This window comes from Chelonus insularis, unplaced genomic scaffold (assembly GCF_013357705.1).
Source record: "Chelonus insularis isolate UGA/USDA-ARS -01 unplaced genomic scaffold, ASM1335770v1 contig_55_pilon, whole genome shotgun sequence".
Lineage (NCBI taxonomy): Eukaryota > Metazoa > Arthropoda > Insecta > Hymenoptera > Braconidae > Chelonus > Chelonus insularis.
The window spans coordinates 726,708-740,569 of NW_023276643.1; the positions used below are offsets into that span (position 1 = coordinate 726,708).

At 28.8% G+C, this 13,862-nt stretch overlaps 1 protein-coding gene across 1 annotated transcript in view; it reads right to left on the minus strand.

Moving 5' to 3' along the window:
• KaiR1D (Kainate-type ionotropic glutamate receptor subunit 1D) overlaps positions 1–12,481 on the minus strand; it is a 472,789-nt gene extending 460,308 nt beyond the window's left edge. The window contains exon 1 of the mRNA XM_035088617.1: positions 12,128–12,481. The gene's annotated coding sequence lies outside the window, so the exon portion shown is untranslated. The remainder of the gene's footprint in view (positions 1–12,127) is intronic.
• Between the last annotated feature and the right edge of the window lie 1,381 nt (positions 12,482–13,862).

Below are 13,862 nucleotides of genomic sequence, written 5' to 3' on the forward strand. Positions count from 1 at the left end.
ACTTTAGTGGAATACTAGTTTCTTCAACGTGTTAGATAGTAATTTGAGGTATTTAATTACATATACGTCAAATGAATATCTGTTCATTAAAAAATTTTTAAACCTGAGGGAATTTCGCAAGAGATTACATCATGAAGTCAGTTAATTTTTTTTCAATAAATTTGTATATTTTAATTAATGAAAGTACGGAAAGGTAGGGTAAAGTGGAACACGAAAAAAAACGTAAACTAAAAAATTAACTAATATATCTATAACTTCTAATCTGTTAATAAATTAAATAATTGATTATTTATCAAAGCGCAGTAATAAAACGTTTTTTAACTTTATTTCAATGAATTAGTAAATTTTCTCGAGCGTTTTACTTTGCCTCCTCGTTCCACTGTACTCTCCTTTTTTTTAAAATATTGGAAAAGTACATCAAAGTATTTGGTTTCCATGAAAAAAGCTCAATCTTTGAAAGCCTTCAACATTTTTTATTTATTTCTTCAGAATCTAGAAAATTCTAAAAACATTCACTGTCAAAAATTCTGTAGTAATTCTAATGTACATGTAATAGAAGTTTTTTACATATATAATTGTATAGTAATTTTACTAAACATTCGTGACGTAAATTTCATTTATGCAGATAATATTTTCTAGGCCCACAATACGCCCAATTCGAGCTCAAAAATATTTTGCAGGCCTAAAACTATTTTGCAGGCCTAAAATACACCTAATTGAAGCCCAAAAATATTTTCTTCCCTAGTCAGAATTTTACTCTTATTTTGCTGCTGAACCTCCTGAAAGTAAGGAGCATCAGCGGGAAAAAATTATTTTTCCGTACAAGAAAAATAATATAAAATATTTTTATATTTTGCCGCTGAACTCCCTTCATAATTCCCGATTCAGCACCTTCAGCGGCATAATATTTCAAACAAATTCATGGGCTTCAGCGGGCTAAAAATTTCAAGGGGTTTAACGTCAAAAAAAATTCAGGAGGTTCAGTGGGATTTTTTCATTCAGGGGGTCCAGCAGGAGGTAGAAAAAAATCTTTGGTGTTCCCGGCGGTCACCTATCCAAGTTCTGTACACGAGAAATTTTGCTTAACGTCGAGAGATCGACCCGAGGCGTAAAAATTGAACTTATTTTAATTGTATTCACCCTGCTTCAACATTTAATTTCAGTTTGAAATCATAAACCCCCAGGTTCATTTTATATAATAAAAATTGCGCTAACTTTAAACTGGTAAACCTGCATAATTCCACTTTCAGGGCTTAAGGTTCAACTTAGATGATTCATTTTCAGGATAATAGAATGTAAGTAGTTTGGATTCAGGTTTGTTAGGGCCAAAGTAGTTTCAAAACTAGTTCCTAAAAATGAATAACCTAAGTTGAACCTTAAGCCCTGAAAGTGGAATTATGCAGGTTTATCAGTTTAAAGTTAGCGCAATTTTTATTATATAAAATGAACCTGCAGGTTTATGATTTCAAACTGAAATTAAATGTTGAAGCAGGGTGAATAAAATCAAAATAAGTTCAATTTTTACGCCCCGGGGAGTCCAGGTCCCTGCATCCACTGCGATGCGTCGAATTTATGAATTTTTTACTTATTTAAATCCACAATAATTAATATTATAAATGAAATACTATTAATGGTAACTCAATCTTATAATGAAAAATTAATTAAAATATACAAAATAATAAAAAAAATATTTAAAAGTTGCAATTAATAATCACTGATTATTAAAAGTAACTTAATAATTTTTTTTTAATAATTATGGAAAACGTGTAGATATTCTGGATGAAGACAAAAATTTTATTTTAAATAAAGTATCGTAAGCAGATTCAGCGGCAAAAATAAGAGTAAAATTCTGACTCGGGTGGATTGACTAATGACAGTTTGTTAGTTGATGACAATTGCTTGACGATTAGATTGTTTATAGCAACGAGGGGAGAGTTTCTTTATCTTCAGTTTAAAACTGAGACTAGCTAACATTAGACATCTTATCTTTGATTCTGTATTTGAATCTGTCATTTTCAATAAACTAACTTTTAATAATAGTTGTTCTCATTTTATTATTTTACAATATTTTAAAAATCTAGAAAAGAAAAAAAAATTGTCATGAAAACTTATCATCAAATTAACTTTCGGTGCTACAAATTTACATTTGTAATAATTTATTGTCATCATTGTCGAATATGATCCTAGAAAATGGGCTTAAATTGGGCGCTTTTTAGTCCTGCAAAATATTTTTGGGCTTAAATTAGGCGTGTTTCAGGCCTGCAAAATATTTTTGGACGTATTGTGGGCCTAGAAAATATTTTTGGGCTTCAATTGGGCTCCTCCAAAATTTAGGCCTGTAATCGGCTTGTTTTTGGCACTGAAAATTTATCTAAGTCAAGATTGGGCTTCAATCGGCCCTGTATTGGAGTTATTTTTCATTTTAGGCGTGTTTTGGGCTTCTTTTTGGCCTATTTATTTTTACTCGGATTTTTCAATCAGAAGCTACATTCATTTCAAATACCCAAACCAACTCAGCACTGATGAATTTTGATTACTTTTTAAGATTAAAAAATCATGCATTATACCAAATTCTATCCAATTTGCATGTTTGTTTTTGCGTGTTTTGAAGCGCACATTGAAAACTACTTAACACATGTATTGTAATTTTTAGTCGGACTTTTTAATTTTATGAGTGAATTTCAATAAAATTCATTAAAGTTTAGCTAAAATATCAAATTTTACTCTACATCATTGAATATTCGTACAAAACGTAGAATTATCCTACAGTTGTTCATGAAATAAGAAGTCATCGACAATGTTTAGGAAATTTCATGTACAGTTATAAGTTAAAAACGTTGAATTTTTAATTTACTTCTTTACAGTTACTTTTAATTACAAATTTTTTATTTAAGAGTTATTATTAATTCACTAACTTTAAGTTTTTAAAGTAACATTTTTCATTGTTAGTTTAACAGTTTGTATTCAAAACAAAATATTCGAATAAAGCAAAAAATAAATGGTATAATTACATTCGTATTACTTTTATGAATCATGGTCGATAGCTAACATCGTAAATGAAAATTACACTAGCGATGAAAAATTATTAACAGGTGAAGAGTCACTAAATTTAACGTTTCAAAATCATTTAAACTTGTTGAAGTTGATGTACAAGTACATGTAAATTTTACCGTACAATTATAACCGATTTACTGTCTGATTCAAAATACTGCTAAATTAAAAATATTTTGCTCTCTACCAACATTTAAACCGTTTTGGCGGCAGTTTTAAATCATGTAAATATAACGATTATTTCTTTGTTGAAATAAGGATTTATTACCGTAAATCTAATATAATACGCTTAGCACTGATCAATAATTATTTTAGTCTAATTACTTTAAAATCCATCTATATAAACATCGATTGGATGCATTTCGAAAGAACTAATTGTTAATTTTAAAAAGGTGTCAAATAGGTAAAAAAAATTATTTTTCATTTGAAGTTAACTGATTTTCTAATTTATTTAATCACTGCTCGGACTGATCTTTGTCTTATTCCTTAGCGACGAATCCTGAATAACTGAGCTTCGTGACGTAAAAGGGAACAAGAGTACTGTGTTTTACAATTTAACTCTTTTCTACTAAAGAATTAGTAATTGAACTGTTTGATAATTGAATTTTTAACATATTAAAATTTTCACTGTTTTGAAACTAAAAATAAACTGTTGAATTCCAGGTAAAAAATATTAATGTCAGCCTAAACGGAGAAAATTTTTTTAGAAAAACTTCCATGTTATAACCTGAATCTAAGTATTTTTTTTTTATAAAAATCTTAATAACAAGCGGTGGAAGCAAGGAAACAGAAGTAACAGGAACACAGAAGAAAAGGAAAGTAAGCAGGTAAAGAGAAGAAAAAAATCAATAATAAAAAATAGAGACGCCAGGAAAAGGATCTACGCAAAGGTAGCTCAGGTAAAAACCATGTGGGGGACATAAAGCTTCAGAGCGCATGCTAGATAGACACAGGTGAATCCTGCGTGGGGGGGGGCACTAGAGCCAAAAGAAGAAGGGAAAAATTGCGTAGATGATTGGAGGAAATTAGGGCTAGGCCTAAATAATTAAATTAATTAAAACTTTGGATTGGAGAACGCCAATCTAGAAGCTTCCAAAGAATATTTTTAAATTAATTCTTGATTCAACTCTAAAATTTAAAAATAAATTTTTGGGCTTGAAATATACTCATTTGAGATTAAATAAATCCTACGTGGATTTTCTCTCAAACAAATTGCATATTTAAATTCATTTTTATTTATCTCTTAACAAATATTATTAAAACAAAAATCGGGAGTGTAAGAAGAAAGAAGATCAGTCAACTAGAAGGCTTCCGCGAAGATTTCCAACGAGCCAACGACAACCTTTCACCAAGACAGCCATAAAATCATAAACGCATCTCGACAACGCCGAAAGACGCCGCACCAACGCCGAGAGCCGAGAATCGAAGCGTCAACCAAACCAAGCAACTGCAGCCTTTCACGCGTATACAACCTTCTGCTACCTAGCTACCTGTTAACCAAGCTGTAAAACAATTTAGTGAGTAAAAAGATGACAGAAATTAAATAAAGAATTGACTATCATAAAAACAAATCTCTATCTTTCTTTGAGAAAATTAAATGTTCCAGTGTGGTTTGTAAAGCACTGAGAACCTTTCCTATTTCTTTAATTCTCCATCTAAAGTATATTCTTCGTGGTCTCCGCACCCATGGTGAGTAGATGACGATTGGGTCTTGACTCGAAAAAGAGACTATTCTGTTACTGAGGCGTAACATTCCACTCTATATATTTATAGAGTGAGCTCAAATGACGAGTAATAAAGTTTTTCTGAAACAAATTAGAAAAAAATTTATAATGCTCAGTCATTTTTAATAAAAATACGAGAATTTTTGACAGAAACCTGGTAATTCTTATCGTACTGGTACACTGAGAAAATTTTCCGTGAGAAATTACCCTTAACTTTGGGTTAACTGCGTGATACCTCCAGAATCTTAGAAATTTTACGAACTACGCGTAAACATTATTACAAAACCATCTGGGTAAATTTTATCAAGCACGTTTAGTGAAATTTCTCCAATAAAAAAAAAATCTTTAGCCTTACAAATAAATGAAAAAGATGTTCTTTCACTTATTATAAAAAAAAGGACAACACCTAGTTAAAAAAAAGTATATGTTTCAGTAAATGAACTGTTTTTTTGCTTTTTTCTTTGTTGATATACTGGTAAAAGTACTGGAATAAGTACCGTAGAATGTACTAGATGCAGATTCACTGTTCCATCCGATTTTTCGGCTATGCATAGCTTTAATGACAGTAATATATAAACGAATTTTTGTTGCTTTTTCTTTATTGGAAATTCATTTAGTTGTATTTTAATTTTATTAAATTTTCTCTTTATTTGAATTAATTCAAGTTATTAGTGTTTACGACGCAATTAATATTTTTAATTGTTCATTTACTGAAACATAACTTTCATTCTAATACTTTCATATTAAATTATTATTCATTATAATAAAGATTATCTGATGATCTTCTTTTTTTTAGGTCAGCGAAATTCCTGGCCCTAGCAATGATAAATATTTCAAATATCATGGTGTTTAAAGATGTACTATCTTGCTATTTAATTACAATGTAACAATTATTAACAGTAAAAACAGTACATTTTGAAAGTAATGATATTAAAATAGGTGACATTATAATATTACATTTAGAAGATCGGTCTGAATTTTGAATTGTTCATTTAATAATAATCGATAAACACGATTATTTTATTATAGGAAAGATGTTGTATAATGTAGGTTTTAATTTGCATCTACAGTCATATGAAATTTTATCACCATCATTTTCATGGATTTTAAATAAAGTAAGATTTGCATGGTTGTATTATAAGCTACATTGTATGCGCCTCAAATAATTGTAAATATATTGTAAATAGATAAGCTTATGTATTATGTTCAAGAAATTATTGTACTTTATGTAAATCTCTAAATAATAAAGCCATTAAAATCTACTTAAATGTTTATTTTGTCAAAATAACATTCATTTATTTCATTACATACTAGTAAAGTTCAAATAATTTCCTAACACACATGAGATATGTAAAAAAAAATTTTTATAGTAGAAAATTTCACCGAAAATGTCATTAGAAAATATCCCTAACAGAAAATCTGTTCAAATTTAAACAGAAATATTGAAAATGGCATTACAATAAATAATTATTTCATTTCAATATTTAAAACATGTTTGTTCTTTATTTTATGTGATTTAATTCAATTTTTAAAATTAAAAAAAATAATAAAAGTTATAATAAAAAACTAAATAGACTTATAATTAATGTTATTTCAAATGTGTATTGTTTACTTGAATCCCAGTTTATGAGTCTAAAGAGACAATAATTAGCTTTTTAAACTGTCATTAAACATAATTAGTAAACTTGAGATGAACCAATTACTTCTCTTCGATATGATTAAAAAAATATGATTAAAATCCAATCAATTTTTAGCAACTCAAAACTGTATTAGTAGATTAATATTTAAGTATTACTAATAATATTATTCTTTCCATATAGATTCTCTGTAAATGGAAAAAATTTCTAAGTTAATTTCTGACACAAAAAAAACACTTTTTTAATGTAAATTTAAATTATCACTATGATTGATATGGAATGAATTTTAGGTATAAATTGTTCTGCCTGATATAGTTATTTTAATTAGTTTCATACAATTTATTTCATCTATTAAATGATATCTAATTTATCAAAACTAAAACTGAACTCACAGAACACCGATGCATTTCAATTAAATGTCATGGACTTCATCAGATAAAATTTAATCAACAATTTTTTTCAGTAAAAAAAAAATATAATAATAGTAACTAAATATTTAACAATATTTTTGATTGCCTATTCACTACCAATAATAATGTTCAACCCAGTTTCCTTATTTTTTTACTATTATATAACGTATTCGTATCTCAACAAGGCTATAATAAGTAAAGTAAAAATATTCGAGTTAAAAACATACACGGAGAAAAAAAAATGCAAAATAAAAATTATAGTCTAACACCATAAGTTGGACGCATTTTATCAGTCTGGTGATTTTTATACAGATTTAAATGAGGAAATATCATAGTTTAGCTGATAATTTTTATTGTTTAGCACGGTAAATTTTCAAACAAAGAATAATCGATAGAATTTGGAAGAAAAATTAGAGGATAAACACACACTTTACTTTTTTGTCCTGGAATTTTTCTATTGCATCACGGTAAAATTTCACTTCCTCTCTCATTGCAAGCTCACAGGTGATTAAAGGCCCATAGATATTGATAGATATATTTTAGAAAATTGAGAAAAATTTGTTAAAATTATCATACAGCTTTGTGATAACAAAGGTTCAACGCATGCGTGCACACATTTGTACACGTGCGTCGTAAAAACATACTTTTCATACTTTTCAACGGGGTGTTTAAAAAGAACATTGTGAATACGTAAAATTTTAAAATATCAAAATCGATATGGATATATAGTTCCGTTCCGAGGACGCCTTTAAAAGTGAATTTCTTGTGCTGAAATACCCAAATTTAGTGAATTAGCTCAATTTATACATGTAGTAGAACTTAGATTAATATTTTAAATTTTTAATATTGTCAAGTTCATTTTTTACTTTTATTATTTCATTGGCTATAAATAACTTGTAATTTTTCTACATTTATACATATTTTTGTAATATTAGTTTTAAGTAAGATAAATTAAAAAAATTCTATGTTTATAAAACTTAGATTGTTTATTTAATTTCTCTATCCTATTCAGGTTAGTCAAATTGACCGTGTCAGTACAATAATTTTTCTATTGTTGATCGATAGATTGTATAAGAGTGACATCTTGCGTCCAGTTGACTGTGCTGCACGGTAATTTTCTTGGAGTTTCCAATATTTTTTATTAGAATTTTTCCTCCATGTACCTATCAAGTTATGAAATAATTTTCATTCAGTCGTGTGGAAACTACTGAGTATTTAATTGGACTTTTTAAAAAATAATGTTTGTTTTCTGCAGTTTCACAAGTATCACAAAAAAACTTTACCTAACGAACCCAACCACCACAATTATTTTTGTACAAAAGATCGATAGGGGTAAACCCAGACTAACCGTTTCTCTAGTTAAGTTGATGTACTAACGAAGGCGCTTAGTGAATTGTTTCTCTCCCTTTTACGAAAACTTACTCACACATACTCACACATTTTTCTATTCAGAAAATCGTAGGTTCTTATTCTTCACACTATGAATATTTAGGACTGCAGAGAAATCGAGTGCAGCAACACGAATAACCTCAGTTCAACCGCAATATAAAAAAAAGGAAAAAAAAATCACTGGATCCGATTATTCACTACATATTGAAGTAATAACTTAATTCAAGTTGCTTCATGAAATATAATTTCATTTGGTTTCATTCAATTTGGATGTTCTATTTATTTATGTAGTTATTTAATTGTTTAGAATACTAATCACCAAAATTCATTAGGACACCGGTGCTCTAACTCTTATAATAGTAAGCTAATAAAACTGCAAACAACTCGGAGCCATTACTACTGTTGCACAGGCCTGAGATTGAAACGAGTGAAGTGACTCCAGTACGTGTTGTACTGCTAGGTAAGTAGTGGTAGTCGTTATGCAGTCAGCCAATGAGCTTTATCTTTCGCCTTAACTATTACACATATATCCTACCATTCCTTTTACCCATCCACAAAATTTATTACATTTTTTTCAAGAAGAAATTCTTGGATTGAATAATTAAACTTTACATTTTGCGAAGACCATTTGTCAACTCTAATGGTAACGAATATCAAATTGAATTTTTTTTAAGAAATTTTTCACGAATTATTTTTATCACTTCTTTGCTGTTTTATAAAATTCTCATTTTTTATTACATTTTAATCTGTATTATGGAAATCTTAAATAAATCTAATTTAATTGATTGTTCAAATCAGTTTGAGAATAATTATGTTAATATCATTCGAAACATGAATTGTAAGAAACTTTAGTTGAACATATTTTACGAAGAAAATATTACTAAAATTTGTGAATTTTTACTTCAATTCGTGTATGAGCATTTTAAATGAAATAAATGGGTTTTTCCTGAATGACCTGATGATGATTTCATTATGTCTAAGAGCTTGAGTAAGTGTAATTGCAAATGGAAGGGATGAGTATTGGAAGAGTGAGATTGAAAAAAAGAACGATAATCTTAGAGTGAATGCAGGATGCATCATCGAAAGTTTCTTGATTATTGATTAAAAAATTACTACTAATCCTTCTTTCATTTTAAATAATGAAACCTATAGTTATAAAATTCTTGTTTTGAATCCTATACTATTGATATAGAAGAGACAAATCTATCTCAAGCTGTGAAAAACTGTAAAATACTTTTACGATAATATTCTTCTAACTCCAAGATTTGAGTCTTAAGCAAATCAGTTCTATACTATAAATCTAAGCGTGTTAAGATATCACACTCGACCACAAAATCGACTATTCATGGTACGGAGATCTCATCAGTGGAGTTTAATTGCATTACTTAAGAAGCCGTAGAATAAAATAAAGATGTTACAATCACAAATAGACACCATGGTGAATACAATTACCATCACAGATAAGTCCACTGACATTCTATGATTCCCAAATTCCCAAGAACAGTAATCACTAATTACCTAGCTATTGGTGCGATAAATTTTTTCGGAGATAAAAATTTTTTTTCAATTTTATAAAATTTTTTGTCAAAAATGATCGAGAAAATGATAAAATTTATCTTTTTTCTTTAAATCCTCGATGAACCACATACCCTTTCAAATTTAATAATAGCATTCTAATTGCACCAAACAACTATTTTTTATTCTGATGTTTATTAAATATCAAACTTACAAATCGATGTTGATTCTTAAAGAGTATATGACTTTATAAAGCTCTCAAGTGAACAGTATGAAATGATAATGACAAAATTATTCATAGAACCTTCAATAACTAAGGAGACGAATATCAAATGCTATTATTTTATATGTTTTTATCTACAATAAAACGATGATTGTGTGGATGAGAGCGAAAACTACTTAGTACGAACTTTATCAATTTATTGATCAGTAAAATGCAGTAAAATGGATAATCAGTAAAAATAAAAGATTGGAATATATGAAAATTGTTAAATATTTTTAATAAAACGTTTTCGATATTCAATTTTTTTGAAATTATATTATAAATATAAGATCTTCAAAAAAAATGAATAAAACAATGATTACTGCATGAAAATAAATGTATTATAGTATTTAATTGAATACTATTGATTATTTACTTTGAAATATTAAAATTATTTACGGCCATGAAAATTTTCAATCTATCATGTCACTTTCTATACTAAGAGAAATATATAGTTGAATTTACTATTAATAGTTCAAAAAAGACTCAACTATTTTTTGTAAAATGATTAATTAACACAGGGTTGTAAATCCAATTATGGGACTCAATTCTCTTTTTTTAGAGTGTAAATAAATGTTATTCATTTTTATTTGACTGAATCTTTGTTTTCAACAAATTTTATTATTTATCTCAATGCAGTTTACTTTTTAGATAAAATCTTCTGTAAACTGTACAAAATCATAACATTAACATAAATTAAAATTAAATTGGTCGTAAAATGATATTTTGAGAATGCTGTTGAAGTAAGCATAGTAATTAAAATTGAAAACAACGTTTATTCAGAGAAATAACGTCTCTTACTTATTCTGCATCACTGCACTTTTTATAGTTTATTCATTTTAACAAGTAATAATTGTGTTTTATCGATGAAAATCAATTTTTTGATTCCATGCATAAAATTTAGCAGTCAAAAAAATAAAATTTTGAATTCTTTTAAAAAAAATTCTCAACTGTACACAGAATAATTAATCAATCAGCAAAAGAAACTTTTACATTACAACGACGATGGACCACGATCAAACTTAGTCACTATATCCTTTTTTTCAAGCATCAATCGTTACGATCAGTATCACCGTCATCCTAATGTTTATCGTCAATCGCTGTCACACATATGAAATATCTCACTCCATCACTAATTAACATAATACATTGAATGTTGTTTTCTTTACACTTTTTATCCTATAAAATTATTCATTTCCCATTCCACCAAATTATTCCAACAAAATGTAATGCAAATTTATGAAACAATTTTTTTTTCCTTTATTAAGCGAACTAAAATTCTTTGAACATCTTTTCAAACCCACCGAAAATGGTTTTAAGTAGAATTATTTGAGTTTATTCCAACACTGCACATTTAAAAAAAATACGTAAAAAGTAATTTTATTAAAAACGAGAAAGAAGAAAGTTTGGTCATATTACAAGCAGTATACAGGTCAGGCAAATCAGTGTAAAAATCTAGTACGAAGAGAATCACAAACAAACAGAACAGTGGACATTCGCTAAATTTTCATGTGAAACATGGAGCTAGTCTCAGTAAAATTCCAGTGCACATTTAGCACGAGGACACCGTTAGAATTTGGACAGATGCAATGATATCATTTCCATACAACTGAGTTAAAAAAAAAAGAAGAACCATCAACATCCGTTGTCTATTTGTTATTCTTTTAAAACACTAGATAAGTCTACGGAAATTTTGGCAGCATCTATGTATGTATGTAACTGTTGAATAATTTTGTACTTACGAATACGTGAGAAGGAAATTTAAAAAGATCAGCACAAATACTCTTTGCACTAACCCTAAGAGTATTCTCTCTTATCTCTCGCTCACTCGATCAATCTTCCCTTGTTATTTATCTTAGCGTATAACCGAATCCTACCCGTATACTTGCTTCGAAAAAATCCCTTTATATTCAAGTGAGAGAAAATGTTTCTTACGAGTAAAACAAAAATTTTTTTTCTCATTCATGACTTCGACTACTACTCAAGAGACATAAATCAACAAGAAGCACGTGCAACAATCAGCAAATTTCATCAGCTTAAAATCCAACCTGGCGTTGATAAAAAAATTACTAAAAGTAGTTTCAAATCAAACAATGTCAATAGAACACATTCCGATGTAAACACTGCAATTTCACTTACCAAAGTACAAAATCGTTGGAGCAGAAAATTCATTAATTTCTATTAAAGTCACAAAATAACCGAAATCTGAATGTTTTCATATTCAAAATTAATTTTAGAAAGTTGTTATGATTGTTGAAAAAAAGTAACACCGGGGCATATTTATCACCAAATTCACTCAGAAAAAACTCAATGAACTCCAAAAATAAACATAACTATCAACACCATCAACTAAAATTCATCAATCAAATCAGGTAGTGATTAAGTTCAATGAAAATGATGATCACAAAAGTTGTTGTAATATTTAGCAGAACATATGATAACCGAATCGCAACTTGTTCTCTCAGAGCGTCGCGGAAGAGAACTGGACCGACATCACAGAGGCTGCGGCCACGACAGGCACTGCTCCGACGCAGAAATGCTGGCGCTTTTCTCCTTTCCCTTTGACTCCTCTTGCCTACAAGATGCACCACCCTCGATTCCAGCTCTCCCTCCAGCTTCCATCAACTGTTTCCCCACTACTATCGATCCTTGCATCGGGTGGCACCCATGTTCTACTTGCTCCAGCCAAGCTGATTTCAACTGGAGACGCGAGAAACTTGCGTGGGAATATGGAATAGTTTGGGTGGTCGAAAGTAGGAAGCTGAAAAAGAGGTTATAGTTAAAGGGATGATAAAGTATGTGTATCGAATAAGTAAGACCAGTAAAGTAACAGTAGACATAAGATAGAAAAAAAGCTGGTGTATATTGCACAATCATTTGTGAATCCTTTAAGATTTATACTAGCATTATATGTTTGACGTTCTGGAAGGAAATAATCATTTATCGATTCAACGAAATATATTATATCATAGCACATAAAGACACAATTTCAGATACTTGGCTGTATATTTTTCAAATTCAATTGCTTCAGCAGTGAAGAAGTTATTTTAATGAGTCTTGATGTCATTCAAACTGGTCTAAGTCAAGTAGCACTGAAGACGAATAAAATTAACTCAAGTTCAAACTTATTTGTTTCGTTACTTGCTAATGTTGTGCTAAATTGACTCATTCCTTGACTTTTAAAGCAGATTAATATCGGAAACACAAAGTCAGCCTCTAAATACTTCTTATCAAGATAGACTTACAGTGCAGACTTAAGTGGTTGATAAAATCTTGACTTTTAAACATCAGAAGAAGAACAATGAAGAGTTGTTAATTTTTAACTAAGATAAATATTGTATTTGGCAGTTGAATGAAAATAAATAAACGAAAAATAATCAAATAGAAGCAGTACGATAGAAAAAAATGATATATTGGATCTTATTAAAATGAGTTATGTCTAAGCCTTGTTATTAGTAATAGCTCGAAAACTATTTTCTATTTGTAATAGCGGTAGAGGAGTATTCAGGATAGAAAGTGGAAGCAATGTCTTGTTTGTGGCTTAAGTCACAATTTTGGATGAAATTCAATAAAAAAAAGTTGTGTACCCATTTGAATAATTACAAAAATATTAGTGTATCATCTTGAGAAATTTTTTTTTCAAGTATGGTCATAACCAAATAACTTGGTTCTTAGGTTTTTGGTAATAATAATTCTTATACAAGTTTTCTCATAATTGTTTCAATACTCTAGAGTTTGTTGGAATAACAGAAGGAGAATATTATTATATTTTGTCTAAAAACACAGTTTAAAATGAATTTAAAGTTCGAAAGTAGTGAAATATATCACAAAAAATTTTAATACCATGCACTAAATATTAACAAACTTCATGATG